This window comes from Saccopteryx bilineata, chromosome 2, assembly GCF_036850765.1.
Source record: "Saccopteryx bilineata isolate mSacBil1 chromosome 2, mSacBil1_pri_phased_curated, whole genome shotgun sequence".
NCBI classification, from domain to species: Eukaryota; Metazoa; Chordata; class Mammalia; order Chiroptera; family Emballonuridae; genus Saccopteryx; species Saccopteryx bilineata.
In genome coordinates this window covers 267,779,798-267,787,796 of record NC_089491.1, presented here as the reverse complement: position 1 = coordinate 267,787,796, position 7,999 = coordinate 267,779,798, and positions in this window count along the sequence as shown.

Here is a 7,999-nt window from a genome sequence, read left to right as displayed (position 1 = left end):
CCTTCCTTTAGACATGGGGGGGGGGGTCAGCAAACTTTTTCTGCCAAAGGCCAGATAATAAGGGTTTCTGATTCTACAGGGCATTTAGTTTCTACAGAAACAACTCCCTCTGGCATTGTAGAGAGAAAGAAGCCCTGGATAGCATGCAAATGACTAGGTATGGTTGCATTCCAGTGTGAACACTAAAATGTGACTATCATCACTTTCACATGTCATTAAGTGTTCCTCTTTTGATTTGTCCCCCAATGATTTAAAAATAGAAAAACTATTTCTAACTTACAGGCCACATAAAAACAAGGGCCAGGCTGGACATAGGTCTTTCCTCTGACAACTTGCTTCTTCTGTACCTTACTTTCAGGGGATGGCCGTTTAAAGCTTGCGTCACCGGACTGCAAATCTCATGAGAACAGATAAGCGTCTCAGAGATAATTATTTGCTCAATAGATGAATGAATAAATGAATCAGTGGATGAATGAATGAATTGAATGAATAGATGATTAAGTGAAGAATGGATGAATAAGTGAATGAATGATGGCTAAATGGATGAATGAATCAGTGAGTGAATGAATGCTGAGTGAATAAATGAGTGACCCTTAGCCTCCCCAAGTCTTGGGAAAGCCCCCATGCACTTCCTCATATAACCAGCAGATGGCGGCAAAGGAACGGCCAAGCCAAGGCTCAGGAGACTGGTTGGAGTCTAGCTTCTTTTATTCATGTGTCTGTCCTTCCTTCCCTGAACTCTGCAAAACAGGTAGCTTCAATTCCCACCCCACCCCACCCCCGCCCCCAGGAGGAACCAAGAGTTCGTGTTAATCGATGTAGTTTCCTCTTCCTATTTGATTTCTGCTCCAACTCAGAAACCAGGATATGTCAAGAAATCACGCCTTTCATGCCAAGTAAAACCTTTGCAGAAATGGCCTGTTGAACAGCAAATAGAGAAAAAATACCTTGTCCTCGGCATCCTGAAGCAGACACAGCTGTCGCCAAACACTGGCCTCACCAGCCATACCTTTCTTATGAGGTACCTATAAGCAAGCCTTGGGGGGAAGTTTGGAATAGAGGCCGTGAGGGTGGTTCTTTGATTTGGGGGGCTGGGAAGAGTCATTAGCCTAAGCAGCCGTCATCTTGTTTGAAATCAATCTTGTCTTGACACCAGGAAGAAATCCTTCCCAAGTAGCCAAGGCCAACCAAAAGGGATGCATGGAGGTCAGGCTTGGGTGGTGAGGGACTTCCCCTGGCAACCTGTTTTCTTGGGAGGAGGGCATGCCCCTCTCCCCAGAACATGCCACAGTGTTTATGCTGTTTGTGTGCTTGTCAATTGAGATGTGTTTGCCTGAATAAAAAGTGAAAGAAACAATAGAAATGCAGGCAACATTTTTAAATGTATCCACTATACCCTCTGCCTTCCCAGGTGTGTGTGTGTGTGTGGGGGGGGCTGTCCCTGAATGTTTGACTCATCCCCTACACATTTCGGCTAGGTGCCTACGATGTTCTAGGCTCTGCTGGGCCATAAAGGGAATTGTGTGCACTAAAAGAGGTCCCTGTTGTCACTGTGTTCATTTTCAACCTGAGGAAAAGGCTCAGGGGACCCTGGACCCCAGCAATCCCCCTCCGACACATATGCATCTGTCTTCCAATATTCAGACCCCCCCCATTCCACCAGGCGTGCCTTTAGTGAAAAACCAAAGTTCTTCCCCAGATCTGAACAAAGAGGAAATCCGCCCTGACCGCCATGTCACCGGAATGGATGGATGTGGCGGAGGCTTGGAGGAGGTGCAGAGCCTGGAAACCCCCAACTGGGACCCCAATAGGGGACTCCTCGGCAGTTCCCCTCATCCTAGATCTTGAGTTGGGAGGAATGCAGTAAAAAGTAATTGTTTTATGAAAAGTGGTTTCCTTTTATTACCTGTGATAGTCAAGGGAGGGTGACTCCAGCAACAGGAAATTAACACAGAATTCATTGGGGGTGATAATGACTGTTCCTAATCATTTGGTTAATAAGTTAATATCATTAATTAGTCAACTAATTAGACAATGCCTGGGGCCTTTAGGGTCTGGAGGCTTAGATTCAAAATAAGTCAAGACATAGTGTCCTCTGTCTGAGAAGGTGAGAGAGATAGAGACAGAAAGAGCTAGTCCCTAAAGCTGAATTCAACCTGGCCAAGACAAGAGTCTCCAGGAACCCCCCCCCCCCCCCGCATCTCTTTTTGTTTTCAGAGCAATGAGTTGGTCTTAATGTGGTTGGGCTGAGAATCTGAGGGTAATTGTAGGGTTCCCCCTCACCCAATCTGCATATATGCACAGTAACAAACTTTTGTGTATGATTTCTGAGAATTCACTGAAGCTACGAGCTCCGGTTAAAAAACCCCCACTCCCCCCTACTTAGAGAATGCCCGGAGTGGGCACTGGGGCCGGCGGGGGTGGGGGGTGGGGAGGCTGGGCGTTGATCGAGGTGATGGGTGCATTGTTGGGCAGATGCACTCTCAGCACAGGCTCACACATTGGCTCTGTGCCCAGGGTTTGGAGGATTGGGGCATAGAGGCAACTGAAGTAATGACCTGAGACAGCTGGCTCCCCTGGGGCCACTGCAAAAGGGAAGGGCTTCTGGTCCCAGCATAAGAAGAAACAAAAAAGTTGTGTGTCAGATGCCGGTGCTGGCAAATGGGGTGGATCTCCACGCGCAAAAATGGCAGGAAGTGTCAGTTCCGTGCCTGGGGTGTCCCTGATGTTTTGGGGATCTTAAAGGGGAGGGGGTCAGTCCTCCCGCACCCTCCATGCCAGTGGGAGGAGTGACGAGATGGGGTTAGGCTGGTGTGAGCCTGTGGGGAAGCCAGTCCCTTCTCCTGGGGCAATTCCCCAATCCGAAACCAGAGCTCGGGGTCATTAGCTGGAAACCCAAGTGGTACAGGGATCACATTTCAAAAGCTCAAATAGGCTGGCTGACCAGAATTGTTGGATGGGGGGGGGGGAAGACTTGGAAGGTACCAATGCCCCCTCACTAAGCTCTCGCTGCCACCCCATTCCAGGGAAGGCACCCTAGCTGCGTGATCCAAGACTCAGAGGCCGCTGGACTTCATCCCAGCGCGGGGCAGAAAGTGCCAAGCATCTTGGGAGCAGGGAAGAGGGTCCTCCTACTCCCTCCCCAAGCAATGTGTTATTTCCCCCTTGCCCAGCCTGCAGCCAGACCAGGGCTTGGCTCTCGGGCTCTCCAGGTGCTTGGGGCCTACAGCTGCATAGGCCGGGGATCCTGGGCTGCGCTGTCGCATAAAGAGGCACCCCGTTTTCTACAGGGGGTGCTGCACCCTCCACATCCCTTCCTTCTCCCACTTCTCCGCAGAACCCATCTCCCAGTGGCCGAGCCCTCGGCTCCCAGCTGGAGCTGAACAGTTGAGAGAAAGAGGGCAGGAAAAAAAATTAATTTGCTTAGGTTTCTGGAAGCTGGACAGGGTGGAAGCAGGAAAGAGCACCCTGTCCCCGTGCCCGCCGAGACCCCACCTGCAGTCCCTGGCCTTCGTGCCTGGGCAGCCGAGCACAGCAAATGCAGGCGCGCCGGAGTAGAAAAGCCTGAGACGCCCACAGCCCGAGTCCTGCTCTCCGACCTCAGGCAGAGGGAAACCCTGGAGTCTGCGTGGTCACCCTGCCCACCCTGGCACACACCGGTGCTGCTGAAATTGCCAATCCTTCGCGACACCAATTCGCAAGAGAGCTCAGGATCTGCTCCAGAGCCCCGCCGAAGGCATTTTTAAATTGGGTTTTGTCCCCGACCCACTTCTAACTCCATCTGCCTGGGAACAAAAGCCCCCACGGATCCTTCCTTCAGGGCCACTGGGGAGAAGGCCTGTGGAATGGGGACGCCATAGTAAAAGCTACGCTTTCACACTCCATGGCAGATGCCTGAAGATATTCAAATGTTCTCAAGTGAAACGTGCATGTGAAACACACACCGAAATCCGGGACACGCCCATACATTTCTCTACATCCGGACACAGGCCGGCAGGTAAGTACACCTCCACCTGAATTAGCAATACTGATTAAAGTGGATTCTGGGACCCACTTCGGTTGGAATTCTGGCTCCAGTTTCTCGAGTGATCTTGGGTAAGTGACCTGACCATTCTGTGCCTCAGTTTCCTCCTTTATAAAACAGAAATAAAAGTCACACACACCTTCAAGGGTTAATTATGAGGATTAAAGGAGACCCCTTTTGTGGGGTGCTGAACCGACTGCCTGGCACGTGTACGTGGCCCCTCCATGCCAGTCATTTTTATTATTGTTGTGATGTGTACTTTGAACGCCAACATCTGCAACGTATATACATCTTGATTATACGCATCTTGATTATAAAACAACCAAATGCATCTACATCCGGAACTGTCTTGGGCATGAACTTCTAAACGCAAATTGGAAGAGACGTCTACAGATGGAACACGCACAAGTGCGCGCACACCCACGCATCTACTCCTAACACCTGTAGTATCTGGCCCCTGGATGCAGACACTGGGAGAGGCTACCCACAGGGATGAACATCTAAAGCTATGACTATAAGAACCCAGGTTGCGGCTCTCACGGCCTCACATCTACACCCTTAACAACAGCCACTCTCTTGGCTGGTTGCCGCGAGGTCAAATTTGGAAACCAGCGAGGCAGAAAGCGCGCGGACACGAAGCATTGCAAGCCACTTGTAGTCCGAAGGCGGCTGCCTGTCTCCTGGCTTAGGGGAAAGGTCACAACAAGGGTTTTCCTTCTTGGATGGAATTTTTTTTAAGGGCCTACGCGCCGGGAACTCCCCACCACACACACACACACACACACACACACACACACACACACACAAAACCGGTGGGTTTCAAAACAGTTGGAGAGGGAGGCTCTACCCACACTCGCAAACACGCAAGCCCGCGTGCACACACCCTGCTCCTTCAGGGTTGCCTGGACCGGGAGGAGGGAGGCAGGGTCGTGACCCCTGCCTCTGCCGGAGCGCGCCCTTCGGCCCCTGCAATTAGCGCCGGGAGGTCAGCAGGAACCCGGACGCCTTCAACCGCGGCTCAAAGCGCAGCAAAAGGCGACCCTTACCCCCATCCCCGCCGCCAGTGTCAGACGCCTGGGCGCAACCAGACTTGGAGCCGACCTCCCCAAGGGGTGGGGGCCGGAGGGCTCAGGCCGGCACCCGTATTTGTCACCTTAAATCTACAAATCACCAGGTCGCTCGGCCTTGCAGGCTGCGGTAGCTGACCCTCGCCAGTGCCCTTATGGAGTGCTGCTCCCGTAAGCAGTGGCTTTTGTCCATGTAGACGCGGATAGTGGAAAATCCGAAAAAAAAAAAAAAATCCAGAGTTATAAAGTAAGAAAGAGCATGGAGACACAGGACCTTGCATCGGGGTAGAATCTGAGTTGTGTATTATGGAGAGAGGGCGATCCTTTCTCTCTCCTTCTACCCAGCATGAACTCAGGTCAGACCCTGACCCGCAGGGTCTGGGGAACTGCTGGAGATTTCGGCATCGAGCAGCAAGGTACTTGGCGAGAAAATTAGGAGAAAGTGTCCCCTCACTGAATTTCCTTACGCGAATTTCCTTACGCTCTTTGGAAACTCAGAGGCGGGAAGGACTGTTTTTCTCATCTGAGGTCCCAACAGGAGTGAAAGTGATATTCAGGAAAGAGATGACTGCAGCTTCTTCCGACGCTGGGGGGAGGAGGGGAGCTGGAAGGGAGAGGGAGAAGAGGGGAACGCCAGCTGGAGATGGCGAGAATGAGAGGGGGCAAAGGTGACGCACCCCAGTTCCTGACCCAGGAGGTGCTGGGTGCCGAGCAAGCGTCGGCCAACCGGGGCGCATTCGTGGGCCAGACAGATAGGTGGCACTCGAAGCCCGGAAAAAAGGCGAAGGCGCCGGCTCCGAGTGGCCTCCGCGGCCGCCGCCGCCACCATAAAGCCCGCGGCGAGATTGCGACCGGCGCCAGGTGAGTAATAGGCAACGAACTCCAGAGAGATTGTGAGCCATTCACCCCCCGTCCATCCGCGCCACAAGAGTTACTCATTAACATCACTATATACAAATAAGATACAAAGGAGATTTTAAGAAAATGGCCAGCTGTTGGAGAGTCTGGACACACGCCTGAACACTGTCCGAGAATTTGGGGGGAAGGGGGATAGGGGAGTAGGACGTGAACAAGTCTGCAAATCTGGACCGGGAACTAAGAGCATTCCTTCCCTCTTTGAGGCGGAGGCTGTTTGCTCTGAACTCCGCAGAGCGCCTCTGGGCACAACCGGCTGCCGAGCACCTTCCAGGGGCGCAGCGCCTCGCATAATCTTGGGGTCAACAACCGACGCGCGCCCTGGAAGTCACCGGGCCCTCGGGGAAGCCAGCTCCCCAAAGGTCCCCAGGCCCCGCACCCTGTCTCCCTGTTGCTTTCCCTCCCACACCGGGAAACAGAGCAGGAGAGGCCATGGGGCTCCCCACGTGCTCCGCTGGAGATGGAAAGGGCTTTGCCCCCCTTTCCAAAAGGTCCTGACCTCATCCCCTTACAAGTACAGGATTTAGGAGGGGAGAGGGGTCCTCCTCGCCGGCCATTCAAGAGGCTCGGAGGTGACAGGGACTTGGGGCCGGGCTGGCGGGCTCCAGGGAGGGGGGGGAGGGGGAAGGGCCGCAGCCAGGCAGGCTCCGGCTGGGTCTTCACGTCATAGCCCTCAGGGCAAGAAAAGCCTCAAGAACCTTCCCGCACCCACCCCCCCTCAACACACACACACACACACACACACACACACACACACACACACACAGACATACACAATTCCTAAATGAAGCTGGGATGGAAAGGTTAGGAGACCAAAAGACTGTCACTGTCTCACCATGTTTTATTGAATGTTTCAAAGATAAATTGAACTTCAAAAGGCAACTCCTCAAACAGCCGGAGGCTGGTTGAAGAGGGGAACTGGAGGAGGGTATCCTCCTCCTGGGTGACTTTCCACTTGTAGGGGGTCAAACATGAGTCCTGGAGTTACCTTTCCCATGCGGGAAAACGGGGCCCCTTTCTCGTGGGACACAGCCAAGCCTGCACCGGGCTAGCCGTGCTTTGCATGGAGGACTTTGGGATGGGGCCTCGTTGGGGTGCCTTGGGTCAGCCTGGTCCAATCGGAGACACCAGGGATTGCAAGGGGGACATTCAGTCTCGTCCACTTCTCTTACAATTGCGGGGGGGGGGGGTGCCGCCTTTCCAAGCCGGGGCTGGCCGCAAGGAAATGCTGGTGGTTTTTTCTTTTCTTTTTTTGCACGCTGGTGCAGGGATATTTTTTACTTGGATTTCCTAGATCGAGGTGAAAACGGAGAGGGAGTCTGAAATGAAAACGTTCGCAGTCCTCCAATGTATTTGTGGCCGGGTTCGTGTGGGAAACCCTGACTTGAGGAGGAGAGCATTCTTTTTCCATTAAAACTGAAGTATCTGAAATTGCTATTCTATCCACTTCTAATCAGCCCCCTTCCGTCTCTCGTTTTGCTCCCTAATTTAAAGGAAAAGTAATTTCAGATTGAACCGGTCCGCTCCCTTCGCAAAGTAAGGGACTTTTGTTTTTAGCTTTGTAACTTGAGTGACATCTCATTTTGGTTCAGTGGGGGCGGTCTTAATTACTTAAAGGAGAAAGGAAGGGGATAGAGGAGACCAGGAGTGAGACTCTGAACCCCCCCTACAGAAAGCACTTAACACAAGGCCCAAAGACATTTCAATAAAAATTTATTGAAATTTCAATGATGTTTTTAAAGAAAGGCGGGGGGGGGGGGGTACAGAAAACCAAAGAACTCATCAACAATTATAACACAAAATATACCTTCATGACTTTTTGTCTTTAAACCATCTCTCAGCACCTGACTTTCGAACTGTGAATATCTCTCTATAGGCACCAATGCAAAACACCATCAATATTGAAGACAGTAGTCAATTCCACTTCGTTTTGAAGATATCAGAGACTAGCAAATACAAATGCAAAAGAAAAATTAGAATGTCAACCGCAGCC